At 47.1% G+C, this 16879-nt stretch overlaps 1 long non-coding RNA gene across 1 annotated transcript in view; it reads left to right on the forward strand.

Annotated features, from left to right (window-relative positions):
- The window catches only part of LOC125940818 (uncharacterized), a 99700-nt gene that overhangs the window by 474 nt on the left and 82347 nt on the right, over positions 1-16879 (forward strand). The window lies entirely within an intron of this gene.

Consider the following 16879-nt stretch of genomic DNA (forward strand, 5'->3'; position numbering starts at 1 on the left):
AAAAAGATTAAGGCTAAAAAACAAGATGCCCGGTGGCAAAGAAAGCAAGAAATTCAAACCGACGTGGCAAGCCTTTTAAAGTTTAAATGGCAGACGAAAGCGTCCGTCGTCTGCTTCCAGGGAGACGACGGACGCCGAGTCCTCCGCGAGGAAGGTAGCCAGTATACGAACTACTACACCGGTCATGCGCATTTGTTTGCTGTTGATCGACATCTATACCTAACTGCGTCAGTGATTCGAAAAGGTTCTTCGATTGTGACGAACGGTAGTTGACGGCCCGGCGATGGTATGCTCAGTCGCCTAATCGAGATACGGCCTCAATGCCGCTCACATACCATTTCACAAGACCGGTCAGCCATAGTGTGAATGAACATCGACTCGTCAGTGATTCGAAAAATGTTCCTTCTCTGGTGAATGGTACTTGATATTTGAGCGCTTTAATGCTTAATCGAGATCTAGTGTCCACGCCGTCCATGTATCAGCGCGCGCAAGGCCGTTCAATGATCGACTCAGAGGTCGAACTGTTGAAGAGTGTTCAATGCTAGTAGAATTATTTTAAAGAAAATATGGAATGATTGCCTTCTCATTCGTGGAACACTTTAGTTGCGATCTACGCGCATCCTCAGATTTGGTCAATCGATCGATGGATTAATTGATTGATTGATTGATTCATTCATTCATTCGTTCATTCATTAAATTCTTGCTGATTTATTCAGCCGAAAATTCGTTAGTTTAACGTGTCAGGCCAAAATTTATGACATCAGAGTGAGCTGCCGCACGAACTTTAGTGGCGTTTCCAACCGTCTGGCGATCGTGTCTTTTCTATCTTACCCTGACTTTCGCTGTACAAGATTTCATTACTGCAGAAGCTTAATCTACTAATAAATGTTGACCTAATAGTTCTCGCTAGTGTCTCTCTAAAGGCATTGCGCGCTGCGCAAAGTTATTTCGGCTTGTTCTTTTCGTGTTTGCTTGCTGTTACCGCTGAAGAAACAATTGCGTTCGACAATTGCAGATAAGCCAGAAAGTTAGATGTTTCCCTGACGTAGCATACGGACAGCCACTACGGCTAATACTTCGAAACGCATGCTATATCGTACAGTATAGTCGTCGCGCGAATATTCAGTATATGACGTGAATTTTCCTGGAGTCTCTGCAATACACTGTTTCAAGTCAAGCTGAGCCCGAAACTCTCCCGTGTGTTACTTACTTTGCATAAGCTGATTTGTCTTTTGGAAACACCGAGGCGGTGCATCCCTTAAATAAATGGGTGCTGATATTGTGATTACGACTTGATGCAGTCATCATGAGTCATCAGAATGTAAGCGTACACACAATGGCATGCACCCCAAGCGACACTGCAAGTTGATGTCGACATAATTTTACTATATGATACGGCAAAATAACTTTTGTGCGGAGACGCCACGGAGGGCACACTGAACGCTATAGGGCGCGCTCTTCAGCTTCAACACTGCACGCAATTAAGCTTGCTTGACTTCAAATTTCGTATTTCGAAAAAAAAAAAAAGAAAAGGGGGGGGGGGGGGGGGTGAGGTCGTACATGGTACACTCTTTAAATGTGGCGCCTCTTTCTCTTCACAACCACAATGTCTCTCTCTCTATTCGAGCACTTTATCCTATAGCGTGATCGTATATTACCGTTATCGATACCGTTATCGTTATCGCTACCACATATCCCGCAACAGTAGCATGCATGAGCAGCTTACCCTATGCGCGTGCAGTCAGTGGCTATATGTGAAATGAGGGGCAGGTCGCATTGGTGACGGCAGCGGTACGCTAGAACGCTATGCTGAAATAAAGTATAGTGTTACCGGTACCGATACCGCCGGCTGCCATGCGCAAAGCTTGTCGCGCATGCGCATTGAGGGCGAGGTGGTAACGTCAACGGTCACAACGGTCACGCTTTCCTGAAATGCACTCACGAAAACGTACAGACGGCTCGATTGCGACGTTGCATAAGCAGATTCTCGTGAACATGGAATTCTCAATAGATGCAACAATTTCCCGGCAACATTTTCTTGGTTTATGATACGCGTCCGGACGCACCTGCGGTAGACATAGCTTTATTTTAGGGAGGTCGTAAAGACATCAAGTTCATTAGGAATAAAGAAACAACTTTGCAGGCTACGATACTGTTTAGCCCAGCACCGCGTTGATTGCAGTTTAGGTTCTTCACAATCTCTATGCGTCCCGAAGAGAGGGAACAGCAAATGACAGACTTGTCAGTCGACAGTCTTGACAACTCTTGTAACATCTCCATAATCCAGCTTCGTTCGGGGACCGTAAGACATATTGCCACGCGTGCTACCGGCGATTAGATTCGGGAATGAGTCGTTTGTTCTTCGTGAAAAATCCTGCTCATAATAACGATTAAAATAAGATGGGATAACAACCACGAACTGAGTCGACGCACATGTCTGACAACCGCTAAAAAAGAACGAAAGAAAGAAGAAAAGAAAGAACGCGTAACAAGCATGACTCGTGCAGCAGACGCCAACAAATTAGCATGATTCATTTCGACAACTGCCGTTTAATTAAGTGCGCCGATATGCCGCGATATTCGTGCACATGGTAGTCAATATACCTGCGGTTTCTCCTGTCGGAACTGAGACGCGCGTCGCAGGTGGAACGTTGGGCGTAACCAACCCAACAACCCTTCCTGTCGCTTGGTTTCCTCCCCGGCGCTGTCCCAACAACGCGTGTTTCGAATGCTGAATATCAACTGGAAACAAAGTCAAATACTCTCTGCCAAAGTTCTGGCGTGTTGTGTTCGCGTGGGGAAGACAAAGTAATCTATTCAAATGCTCATTTTTCTTTCTGTGTCTGCCTGTAGCGTTTACTATATACGCACACGTATATATACCCCGGAACTCGGGAAATGAAACGCGTATAATCTTTCTCATTTGCATCAACGTATGAGATTAGTGTGGATGATTAATGTGCCTCCTGTCCGGTAACAGAGGCGCCCTTGCGGGTCACGCGATGCGGTTCGGTTCGTCGAGTTGCCTGCGAAGCAGTCGAACTTGCGAAACGTTATTAAATTAATCTGCTTCGTTGGTCTGGCGACAAAGATATGAACGAGCACGCGGAAGAGACCGATCAAACTCGTGTGAAGTGGAGCCTTTTTTAAGAATTCTTGTCGGGCCTGGAGCGATGTGCCAGGAATGTTAGTCAACTCGCTGTCTAATACGAACAAAAAATTTTTTTAAATGAAAAGTTGAATATGAATACGACTACCGCGGTTTCCTCATCAGTCATAGCACGTGGGTTAGAGGTATGGACAGCACGCTTTCGCGGGATCATTTTTTTCCATAGTTTCGACTTGCGGAAGCTTTGCGATTTCTTTCTGGTGATCTTTGTATGTACAGCGTGATCTTTCTTTTTTTTCACTCTGTAACGATATATAGTCTCTCGCGTCCAAGGAGGAAGAAAAACGTTTTTATTGTCCAACTTTTTAGGAGGCCTTGCGGCCCCGGGCCTATAGTCTTCAGCCAGGAGACCTTCGGCCATGTCGGCGTTTTCAATGAGCTGGACGACCCGGAGTTCTTCTTCCGGGTCCGAGCTCTCCCACTGCTCAGCGCTGGTCATGCTACCTAGCTTTTTCTTGGGGCAGGCCCAAATCACATGATCTAAGTTAGCTTCTGCTTGCAAAATTTACATAATCCTGAATATTGGTCCGGTCTCACGTCCAAGAACGCAGTTCCTGCAGCCCCTGCCAGCTGAGCAATAAAGGGAGACCGTGGATAAAAAAAAAAAAAAGTTCACCGCCCATGCACCCCGTACAGATGGTCAACCAGCGAAGCTGAAATGTGCGGCTCCGGTATGAGCTACATGTGATTCCATTCTTTCTTTCTTTCTTTCTTTCTTTCTTTCTTTCTTTCTTTCTTTCTTTCTTTCTTTCTTTCTTTCTTTCTTTCTTTCTTTCTTTCTTTCTTTCTTTCTTTCTTTCTTTCTTTCTTTCTTGTCCTTGGCTCGTATCCGAATATCCCTGGCTCATACCCGCATATCCAATGCGGGTATGCGGCACACGTGATTTTATTATCGTTAATCGTGACGTAACTGGCGAGCATGTGATGTTAGTGATGTCATGACCTCTCAGTCATGCTAGTCATACATTTGTACCCTTGCATGCCCATTTTGGTATATAAAAAGTGAACGAGACGCGAGTTTTCGATAGGCTTTCGATGGGTTTATTTCCGCCGGAGGGTATCTGTGGTCGGACCACGAGTGTTTCAGCCTAGGCCATACGCAGCTTCGCTGTAAAGGATGCGGATCCCACACGCTGTGGGAATTGATTTAAGCGAAACTTTCATTGGCGTTTGTAAAGAGCGCTGTTCCTACTTAGCAAAAATTTGCGAGCGAATATCACACGACCTAGCTAGATACATTTTCACTGGGAACTGCCTCGCTCAACATAAAACTTGTTGCGTTCGATCATGCACACGACATATACGATGACAATGAAACGACCCTGGCGACAATAAATGAAGATTACTATACAACGACGACGGAATGACCACGATCGAATGACGACTACAGCACGATGACAATTCTATGATGACACTGGAATCACTACAACAAAATCACAACGATAGAACGGTCACCGAATGGCGGTGTTCAATACACGCCGTAAACGGCAAAGCAGGTGGCTAAGCCTACAGCGGCCATCTTAAATATCGTTCGAATCCTCAGGAAGGCGTCAAAGAAGGCAGCTTCGCGAGGTTAGCATCGATGTCAAAAACGAGGCAGGCTACTTTCCTGTCCGAACAAGATGGCGGCTGAGCAGGACGCTTGGGAAATCGACGGGAAGGTCGTCTACGCGCAAGAAAACGTAGACACGGTTTTCTATGCCTGTAATGTAAGTAACATCGTTATTTTCATAGGTTCGCAGACGCAAAGAGTTAAAGAACAGAATTTGTGCTTTTCTAGACTTTTTCTTGTCGTCGCGAGGGGGCTTCGCGACGCGGAAGCGTCTTTAAAGCTTAGCTTTTAAAACAAGGTTGTATTTCTGTATCTCGGCACGAAGGCGTTGTAGTTCTGCTCACAAAAGAGACAGAGTTAACGCTTTTTTCTTTGAAGTGCTCGCTTCGGAAAATCCGAAGTATGCGTACGAAAGGAAGCAGGAAACGGTTTGGCTTTGAAGTCTATACTCCTCTGTAATGCATCACAAAAGAACCGTATTGTGCTTGATCTTTCGAGTATGTTTCAAACTATGCCAAGTGAACCTTAAGATGAAAAGATGAGATGTGCCTTGAATTGTGTCTCTAAGCCGCATCATAATCGTAAGTTTATTGTTGACACTCGTACTGTTGTTATTTACAACCTGCTTAGAAGGGCGGACCTGTCAAAACTATTTCAACGCAATGGCAGCACATGGACACCGCACCTGAATTCACCAGAATGGTGTGCCACATAGCAAGTTGAGTTGCAAGGCCTGCTCACAAATCATCGAATAAATGGTAGAATTGAAGCAGGGAAGGAAAACAGTAACGACAGGACATCAATAAAACTTCATTTGGGTCTAATTGGTACATAGTATTTTAAAACAAAATTTCCGGTGGCCAAGAAAGCAAAAAATTCATATTCACGTGGCAAACCTTTTACAATTTAACTGGCAGACGACGGAAGCCCGAAAAAAAAACTGAAAAAAAAAACAACTTTAGGACAGATACCTGCAAGCGCTATCCTGTCCTGTCGTCCCTTTCTTTCTTTCTTTCGCGCCTAAACTATACTCGTTATGCGATACAAACTATCCCGCTCATAAACCTTGCTTATAGTCTTGAGTAGTTCAATACACAAGTGCGTGCCATGTGTACGTTTGCTTAGCGAAAAGAGATCAGATCTTTTCGTCATAGCAGTACCTGTAGGCATATGCTATGGCATGTGGCCATATCAGCCTTAAGATTTTTTTTTTTTTTCAGTCTCTGAAAAGTACACAGACGTTTCGTGCCATGTATGAATACAGTAACCAAAGTCACTCTTATTTCCAACATCAGACGTACACTACACTGACTACGAGGATGTTAAGGGAAAAGCCATGAAAGGCTTGACTAAGGCCTATACACCAAGGGCTTTCGCACCAAGTGCTTTCACACGAAGTACACACACAAAGTGCTACGCACCAAGTGTCTGAAGTGCTTTATTCTCATGTCGGTACTTTCAAGCACTCTCTTCTGTTCTATCTCTATCTCCTCTCTCTCTCTTCATACCTATACCCCCTTCCCCCAGTGCAGGGTAGCAAACCGGACGTGCGTCTGGTTAACCTCAGGGCCTTTCCTCTCTTCCATTTCTCTCTCTCTCTCTCTCTGATCGTCCAGTCGCACGAGGACAACTGAACAGACGATCCCTCTATATACGCAAACGAGATGAGGTCGACGAACACTGACCACACCATTATTCGCTCCGTGAAACACTGAAGATGCGTCTGTGGTTCTTGACATCGATTGACCTGCAGCGCAACACCCCGTAGTCATGACAACCCTTACAAGGTTTTATTGTTGTTGTCTGCGGAAAGTCCTAAGATGCAGGTGTTTATCTGTAGATGTTTCCCACACTCCGCTAAGTATATCTAGCCTTCTATAGACAGTCCATGGGCAATAACTCCTTACGAGTCTGTCGATTGCCTGTAATATGCAAGTTCGTGTACGTTAGCACCGCCCGCCCACGGATATTACTTAGACTGTCCAATTGTATTCTCCCCCCCCCCCCTTTTTTTTATTTTTTTTTTATTCATGCAGCTTACGGAGCTCTTCGAATGTGTCTAGAGTCTGTGAACTTCCTAAGCTATCTGTTTTCTTCATTTATTTATTGCTTTTTATTGACATCACGGGAAAACATCACCCTGTCCGGTGTGCCACTGTCTACCTGCACATGCTATCTTTTTTTGTGTGATTCTTCTGTGTGATTGTCCTCGTTTTAGTGCACAAAGGAAAGTCCTCAGAACCACGCTCGACAAGATAGACAGCCGTCCCCTTACGGAAGCCAGAATTCTTGGTCCCTGGTCCCAGCCGACGTCGGAACGAACTGCTTTAAAAGCGCTAGTACGCTTTTTGAAAGAAACAGGACTTCGTGAAAAACTATAGAATTGTGCGGACTGATGTGTTTTTTTTCTTGTAATTAATCTTCTCTTGTTTTCTAATCTTTTCTGCCCTTACCCCATCCCCCCGTGCAGAGTAGCCAACCGGACACTTAACCTGGTTAACCTCTCTGCCTTTCGCCTCTTATTTTCCTTCCTTCCTATCTTTTTTTGAAAGCATGGGAAGTGACTTTTACTGTATGATTATGATCAGCTAATTTTAATTAATCCCGCTCTTCTGTGAACATCTTCTCGGGCAAACGCCCCCAAATGACGCTTATAGTAACACTCAAACTGGTTGCACCGAAGAAGTTTGACTTCTGGTTGCCACACTGTTGAATATGCATATATGGTGAATGCCCTAATCCAGCGGTGGTCTCCCGTGCCCTGCCTTTATTTAGTGTCCCTACCGGTTATCCTGCGTCCTTCTTAAATTACACCACCACCCCCGCCATTCTTTCACACGTTCTTTCGTAACCAACACACTTAAAGCTCGCCACTCATTTGCCTTGCAGGCTTCCTAAAATAACCTAGACGTAATTCTATAGGCCTGCCTGTGTCTCCCTGAACCCTTTCATGACCCCCACACTGTCTGTGCCGTCTTCTGCAACATTGTGAGGTAGCAGACGACGCGGCACTGACTGAGAGAGGCACGGGCACCACGGCTATGGCGAAATCACTGGGAAGGAACAGGAAGACAAACTTGAAACTAATGCACACAAAAGAAGAGAAGTGCGCAGACATCGTTGGAAACAAACAAGCAAACAAACAAGCAGACAGAAGTGCACAGATGTCCTCGGGGGAAAAAAAAAGAAACAAAAGGCGACTGCGCGGACATCGTCTAAAACTAAACAAACCTCAACGACAACAAAAAGAAAAAAAAAAGAAAGACTGAGTGAAGCTAAGCTGAGACTTTCTGAGACAGTCTTCTTTGTCGTCCCCTTCGTCTTTCGGTTGAGGAAGCGTTGCGTGGGATTCGGGGAGCGACAGATGATTTGTCGAGCTGAGGACATGTGGGTGGAAAAATTGGGACGCGGTCCGGTTTTGTGCGGGGCTGAAGAAACAAGAAAAGCGGAAGGCCTACACATGACGCGTCTTTCTAAAGCCGTCGAGCTTTCTGTAGCAATTCTAAAGGGAGACTAAACAAAAGAAAAAAAATTGTTCAGCCGTATCAGTAAATTACCCCGCCCTCCCCACCCGTATCCAACCCCCCCCCCCCCCCCCCCCCCCAACCGCTTGATAAACGAGGGGTCGTACCCTCGTTTACCCTAGAAGACGCGCAAAAACTAAGGACTGGTTGGGCGACGCCGCCTTGCAGTTCCGGCACTAGCTCACCCTGACGTCAGAATTTCAGAACTGGACTCAAACATCTGCAATGTAATGTAACAGAAATGTGTAATGTGTTTTAAATTGATTCTGCTTGCTGTTTGCTTTCCACGCGGGGTTGTCCAATGGAATAACTACCACTTTTTTTTTTTTTGTCCGGGCCTTCCTCTATATGCTTCGTGAAAAGAGAATGAAAATTGAATTTAGAATCACTTTCGCGCATCGTTATGGATGTCTCAGCGTGAGTCATTTCTCTCTCTGTGCGCGTCTGTACGTGAGTATCTGTATATGTGCCTCTGATGTGTTTGTTTCTATCTCTCTCCCTTCCTCTCTCTGTGTGCGTGTGTGTGTGTGTGTGTGTGTGTGTGTGTGTGTGTGTGTGTGTGTGTGTGTGTGTGTGTGTGTGTGTGTGTGTGTGTGTGTGTGTGTGTGCGTGCGTGCGTGCGTGCGTGCGTGCGTGCGTGCGTGTGTGTGTGTGCGTGTGTGTGTGCGCGCGCGTGTGCGCGTGTGCGTGTGTGTGTGTGTGTGTGTGTGTGTGTGTGTGTGTGTGTGTGTGTGTGTGTGTGTGTGTGTGTGTGTGTGTGTGTGTGTGTGTGTGTGTGTGTGTGTGTGTGTGTACGTATATGTGCGTATGTGTGAGCATGTGTGCGTGCGTCCGCGTGCGCGCTTTCATCCAATAAACAGCTACGAAAAATAAGGCAAAGAAAGAGAAAACAAAGACTCGCAAGAAACAAAGTGGCCCAACAAAAAGCAGCACTCGCAACGAAGCGCGCACACTTAAAGGTGTGAGCTGCCTGCACTCTCTCTCTCTCCCGCTGACATTTATTTTTATTAATTTTTTCACCCTGCTTTGGGCTGCGAACCAAGAAGCTTCAAACTCGCGCCCACCAAGGTCACCATGTGACACACTCTGGCAGCTTTAGCCACCCGTTTTTTTCACTGTGGCGGTTGATTTATGGCGCTTTTTGGCGAGTCGCTAACGCATCGGTATAGAAGTGGATGAGCTGTTGCGCATGAGTCGAGAGTGCGTCACGAGCGTTCGCAGTGAATGTCACGGATCCTGCGAGCTTCGCAGGGCACCGTAGTGAGGCAAGTACTTTCCAAACACTCGTTCTACAGGATGCTTCCTTGTAAGCCTTCAAAACTTGAGTGATCGGGAGTTCAGTCTCGCTCCAAAGGCAAGCTTTAAAAACGACCGGCGACGCACGTTCGCCCAATCAGCGAACGTTTCTCGTCAGCCCATCTGTTGTGGATAGGTTGTCGTCGTCGTCGTGTTTTAATGCGTAAGCATTAAATGTCCCACGAGGCAGACAAGCCGGCGTTTGTCCTCAACTAGTGCTACCAAAAATCATCACCAGCGTGGATTAAGGTGGATTAACGTTGGTACAAATTAGGACAAGGTAGATTAAGGTGGAGTTGTGAAGCACACGTGACAATGATTGACGTCAGGTATCATGGACGTAAGCACTTAATTAGAGAAGTCATAATGCTTTCGCATTCAAGTCACGCAAAGATATTTAAGCGAGTGTCGATATTGTTACCAAGATTGATGTTGCGGGTTTGATGCTCGCTTCTTTAGTCACATTCTGGTGGGCATCAATAATGCGAAAACGCTTGCGTACTACGTTGTACTCGTCATCATTATTATCATCCTTATCGCACCTCCACCAGCCTATGTCCACAAACGCAGCTGCCATTATCGAAGCGATATCCAATCAACCCCGCACTCCCGGCCGTTAGCCGATTCCTTTACCTGTACAATTCATAACACGGTCACTCCGTTTAACCATCTTCCGGCTTCGCCGGCGCTTCCGTTCTCTTGGCGCCCGTTCTACTACTGTAATAGATAAGCAGTTATTTGATTTAAGCATCACGGTCAACTGCCCAACATTACTACCGCTTCCTCTTGGTCTCAACTCGAATATCAGTCACCCGAGTATGCTCTTTAATTCCAGACCGTTGTCTTTCCGCCTCCTAACGTTACGCCTATCGCATTTCTTTTGATACGTACGCCTCGCGTTGCACAGTCATTAGCTTCTTCTCAAGTTTATTTCTTTCCTTGCAGGTTTCAGCCTCATAGATTGACACCGATATAGAATCATCGACTGTATAACTTTCTTTTTTTTTTTTAGACAGATAAGGATAAACTGCCATTCAGGACTTCAATTACTATGGCATGTTAACGAACCCAATGTGGGCACACTTTTTATTGCTATAACAATTATATGGCACTCCAGGCGCACTTCTGCCATATCGCCGTGATGTTCCGTATAAAGTCCAAGGGCGATAACATGCTGTATGCTGTATGTGCGAGGGAAAGCGTGCGAAGGTGAGCGGACGACGGTGGCGGCTCAATCTCGCCCAAGGCAGGAAAGCGGGGAGGAAGCGCGCCGTATTCCGTCGCGCCCGAAAGAACGGGTGGGGGGGGGCGGAGGGGGGTTCTACTCCCGGCGGCTGTTGCGTATGGCGCGCGCGCGCAATACCTTGAAAGCGATCTGCGACGAGGACAGAGTCTGCCGTGCGCTGTGTTTTCGCCGTTTAGTTCGCGTTGGAGCGAGAGACAGCGCGAAGGTCAATTCGCTCGTTGCTGCCGCCGCGCTTTCTCACTCCAATGTTTTGACAGCGAGTTTCCGCGGTCATCGAGCGAGATGTGTTCATGTTTACCTGTGCGCGCGTGACACAGTGCTCGTTTATTTAGTTAGTGAGCGAATGTTTACAAGTTTATACGGCCGATAATACTACTATCCTTACTACCTATAGCTGTCTTCTAATTTGCTATCGCAATCGATGCTTCGCCTTTCTGGCAAACCTGAGATTTTTTGTCATATTTCTCCACTAAGGCGTCACTCGTAGCACGTGTTTTCCTTTCGGACGTCTATAGACGCGATCGACCAACCAAAATCAATCGCACCCGCCGCGTTAGCAAAGGTGGTAATGGCATTGCGCTGCCGATCTCGATATTGCAGGTTCTATCCGGGCCGCGGCAGCCGCATTTCGATGGGGGTTGGCTTACAAAAAATGCTCATGTGCATTGCATTGGATGCACGTTAAATGAGAACCCCAGGTGGTCAAGACTGTTCCGTGGAGCGCCGGGTCATTACAGCATGGCTCATAATCGGAGCATGGTTCTGGCGCGTTAGACCCCCAGAATTGAATTTCAGTTTTAAAATGAGCTGCAGCACAACTTCCCCGGCTCACAAATGAAACAAACAGCTCGCTTCTCTCAAGCACTTTCGTGCGGGAGGTATAATTTATCATGCATGGAGCGCACGCTGTTACGACATATGTAATATATTTATTTCTTTGATCAAGAGGACCGCCCTGGAATCCTTTTCAATCATCAAATACTGCTCGCGCGCTAGATAAGTAGAAAATGTTGCTGGCGTCGTTAAATTTGTCCCTCGCAAACGTAATGGTGGTAAAAAAAAGAGAAAAAAAGGAAGATGAGAAAGGCTGTATATCTATCCAATGACTTTCGTACTTGGTATACACGTACAGTACACTTGGCTAAATTGCCCGCATTTCTCGAGTATACCATATAGGAACCCTTGTTAAAAAAAAAGAAACAATCAACTGCACTCTTTTACTTAATCGATCTTCAACTGCGTTACACGCGTTATTCTCCATCGTAAAGGGACATTGTTGGTCAGCTAGCTCCTGTTTACTTTAATGCGAATTATTCTCGGACACATCACTTCTGTTCGCACGAAAAAAAGAGGCGAACGCTACTAATGCCCTCACTTGCTTTGGCCGCTGGGCTGTCCTCCACATTAAACTTCATTAATACAGACTACTACTACTACTACCACTGCTACTGCAGTATATAGTACCGCAACACGATAGGCGGTATATACACCTGCAGCTGCTGGTGCATGGATCTCATGCAGTATTCTGCGCAAGACACTTCTAGGGCGTTTTTCACAAGTGAATTCGTCCTGGATGATCGTAGCCTCTTCACTGTTTTCAATATTCGCGCTGAGAGAAACGAAAAAGAAAACCAGGCCAACCTTGCTAAGGTTACAGTTTCGTAAAACGTAAAAGCAACCTGCTCGCTGAGGCCCCGCGTTCGTTTGGGAGACCAAAAGTTGCGGTGCTTTCTCACCATGCGGCGCTGAGGACCGTTTTTTATGAGGGTCCCTGGGTAGCGCTGGTTTCCCACAGAAGCGTACAGTTAGAAATAAAAAGGGAAGGAGGGAGGGGGGGGGGGGGGGTTGTGAGAGAGGCTTATGCGTGGACAGTCTTTCAACGGGATGCGTTGATGCCAAATAGGCGGGCTTTGCCGAAAGCGCTGCTGTCGCAAGCAAGCGACGTCGGCTGCTATTATCCGGCGCTTTCTAAAGCACCTTCTGGCGCGTAAGCACGTCGTCACACTCTTCTCCTGCGTTGACGCACGACGCTCTGGGAGGTCAAAAACAAAGTAATTGTTCATTTCTGCTGCTCATAGAAACTGCGGGAGCAAATCAACCCCCCCCCCCCCCCCTCATTTTGTTTTTGTTTCTTTGATCGAATCACCCCGGCATTCTTCTCGGGAACACGTTTCACCGCCTGCTCAACTCACGAGGCCGTTTAAGCAAGCCTGCTGTCGTGGCAACGGCGCCACGTTACTTCACCGTTTCTATCACTGTTGTCATGGCAACAGAAACGCCGGCGATCTCGCACGAGCCTTGGCAGCAATACGTCTGGTCCTGGTCCAGTGTCTAACAAGCAGAGAACACCACAAGACAACAGCCTGATGTCGAAAAAAAAAAGTGTTGGGCTCGTTCGCTCGGTTACGCCGAGGGGCGCCTACGCTCAACGCATGAGCGGGCGCCTAAACGCTGCACTCTAAAATGTAGCTTACATTCAGCGTATTAGAAAGGGTTGTTAAGTTTTCCAGTGCGCAGATGACCTTCCCGTCGAGTTTCCAAGCACCCTGCTCAGCGGCCATTTTGATTCGACAGCAAAGTAGCTTGCATCGTTTTTCACTACGATGTTGTCTTCACAAAGCTTTCTTTTTTTGCCGGCTTCGTCAGAACAAGACTTACGATGGCCGCTGTCCGCTTAGCTGTCTGTTTAGCTGTCTAAGTCGAGTATTCGAACACAGCCCGCGTTTATAGTTCATGTCATTTAAACAGAACTCCTGCATCGACTGAGAACGCTATCTGGAATCAATGGCTGCGCTGGGCGGTTCCGCGCATAAGTGTTGCGCGTGCGCGGCGTGGCGAGTGATTCCTGCTCTTCCGTTGTAGGGAATCGATTTCAGGCTAAATGCCTTGTTTACGGCAAAATTTCCTTTTCATTTTTTTTCGTGGACCCAGTGCACCGTAAACATTTGTCCACCCCTGCAAGTCACGATAAACCTCGCGGATACGGGTGGGGCATCCTCATCGACTTCTGCAGAGCTTGCAGACGAATCGAACGCGCACGAACGATATGCACACAGAAGCCAGACGGCTCGCAGACGACGAGCAACGCCCGGCGAAGGTATATCAACAGACGACGGCCTCATCCTGTAGCCGCAGTAGCAGCAGACGACGCTGCAGACGACGCAGCAGACGACGACGCGCACGCGCTTTGGTGCATACGCAGGCGTGCATAAGTGCCACACGCTTTCCATATACCTCAGTCTAGTTGACCGCCTGCAACGCCGTATGGCGGCCGTTGTAGCAGACGGGGGCATATTACACCGCTGGCCGCGCTGCTGAGGGACAATGGCCGTTGCGAATGGGGGCCATTGTGTACCGTGGGTGTATTACGGCTTGGCTCGACTCCGTATTTTTCCTAGGCAGCCATGCGCGGAGCCGGCGAGGGCGCACAATCAGACGCGTCGCGCCTCCCTTCTTTCTTTCTTTCTTTCGGGTGCGCATCATCTTCTATTCCTTATTCTTCGTATCCCCCCCCCCCCCCCCCTACCACCGCGTGTTATGATGCTTGAACGCCTTGTCGTTGTCCGCATTACGACCTTTCAAAACAGGGTGTTGCACTCCCCACCCATCTTCTGTTTGAGAAAGGAGTACGACGGTGGGCAAGATTACCAAGACGCGAAGATGCGTTCAGTGTAGTATCTATGAGTACAGTGACTTTGGGTGGGTGCGCTCATCCTACGAACACACACACATACGCTCACACGATGTCTCCAGAAGGCTTATACGCGAGGTGTGCTATTGAACGCACCCAGGATTGAAGTCTTCGCTGGGGTTCCTAAAGGAGCGTCCCGCTTGTGCGAGGGCATAATGGTGCGTCTGCTTGGAAAGTTCGACTAGACGTTCCTGACTGGCACTGTATGCAAGAAGACTTCCCTGGAGGACAATCTGTCTGTGCGGCTGCCTGAGATGGTTTTCTGGAGATTCGAAAATCAGCACTGGTGCTTGGATGCGGCCGATCAGAGGCCCGGTGGTGGTCAATGGTCGAGGAAGCTTGATTTTGACTGGTTATGAGTGGGCAAGGCTGTATGTTGAGTCATCGGCTTCGCGTCTTTTTGTCGAGTAGTCGAATTTTCCTTCGTGTAACGTAGTTCATACATGACGTATGCAGAAGAAGCGTAAACGCAAGGCTGATACCCACCGCGCATTGATAACTATATTAGATGCTCCAACCTTTCTTTTTTTTTTTTTTTTTTGTGTGTGTCATTTTCTCGCCCACACAATCATTCACTGGCTTAATCACTCACTCACTCACTCACTCACTCACTCACTCACTCACTCACTCACTCACTCACTCACTCACTCACTCACTCACTCACTCACTCACTCACTCACTCACTCACTCACTCACTCACTCACTCACTCACTAATAATTTCTGTTTCTGGCTCCGTGACATGTTTAAATTTAAAGTAGGATGAGGACCGCGAAAGAAACACGAACAACCACACGCGTGTTTCCGTTTTGTTAACGCCGCAGACACGCGAGAGGTACGCCGCGTTTGCTTGACGCGCGTACGTATGCGTGAATTGCGAGAGAAAAATGTGGGGACCGCGCCTAAGTACTACGGACATAGACAAAGGCATGGACGCGGAATGAAGGAAAATGTCAGGAAAGTTGGCAACCAAGTATACAGGGAAATTTACAGTGTAAATAGACAACCGGGAGTCGTAATAAAGAAAGTGAGAGAAACAGAGACGGTATATTGTATACAAATGACTAGAAAAAAATTAGAAAAAAAAGACCACGGACGTGTACAAAAACGGCAAGAACGAAATCAAGAGGGAAAATCTGTGTGATAACGCAAAGGGGAGCTTGAGGCCCGAGCTGGTTGTCCGAGGACAAAAACATACCGGAGCAAGTGTACGCCACATAATGATGTCCGTGTGTGCTGTAAAAAAAAAGAAAAAAAAGAAAAGAAAGCTCGGAAGCGAATCGGCACATCGTAACGACATGCCAAGATATTCACCCGGCGAGATTCGTAAAGATTTTCCACCATTGCGAAGCCTTGGGGTTTGAAGAGGAAGAGGAAGAATTGACTAGTCAGCAGTCGTGAAAAGTAAGAGATAATTAGAGTAACGGTGGGGAAAAAAACGCTGCGAAAAGTTTAATCGAATCGGATTCATTGCAAGCGTAGACAATTGTACAATATAGTGACAGAGGTTTTTAACGAAAGATAAGATCGAGATCAGGCCGCAGGAGGCTAGATAGCGATGGATGTAGTAAAACCTGATTAAATCGAGCAGCCTAGGGTACTATTTGTCCCCGCTCCGTTTCAAAGCGCATGCCAATAAACCTTATAATTGTCGCACGTCGTTTTATGCCAAGTATCTATAGGTATGGGTACAGAAGTTTCGGGTTGGGGAGGGGGACACGTGCCCGGCGTGTTCAAGCAGTGGCACCTGTGCATGCACAGGATATCTCATCAAGATCCCTTCCTTCAAGCTGTGTATTATGTCGCGTCCTGCTTTCTTGCGCTTAAAAGGAAAGAAAAAGGAAACATTGTCGTCTTTTTCCTCAGCTTCCGTTACGTACGCGGGTCCCTTTACTTTTCTGTTCATGTGAAGACTTCCTTTCTTGGCACAAATCCACACTCTCGATTCTTACGCTCGCGCAATTTTCAGCACTTTCCTGCGTTTTATATTTATTTATTCGCGGCCTTGTGTATAAACGCGGGATAGTGACATGCCTCGAGCAAACCTTTACCTAGCGCACATCATAAGTGAGTGAGAAAAAGCTCCGAAAGCTTTCAGCCAAGTAAACAGCAGGTTTCTTTCGTTCTATCTGTTTCTCAATTCCCGCTGTTCTTTCTTCTTTAGTTTTTATGTTCTGGCTACCCGCCCTGGTTGCTTAGTAGTGGCTATGGTGTTGGGCTGCTAGGCACGAGGTCGCGGGATCGAATCCCGACCACGGCGGCTGCGTTTCGATGGGGCGAAATGTGAAAGCACCTGTGTACTTAAATTTAGGTGCATGTCAAAGAACCCCAGGTGGTCCAAATTATTCCAGAGTCCCCCACTATGGCGTGCCTCATAACCAGATCGTGGTTTTGGCACGTAGA

This window comes from Dermacentor silvarum, chromosome 10 (assembly GCF_013339745.2).
Source record: "Dermacentor silvarum isolate Dsil-2018 chromosome 10, BIME_Dsil_1.4, whole genome shotgun sequence".
Lineage (NCBI taxonomy): Eukaryota > Metazoa > Arthropoda > Arachnida > Ixodida > Ixodidae > Dermacentor > Dermacentor silvarum.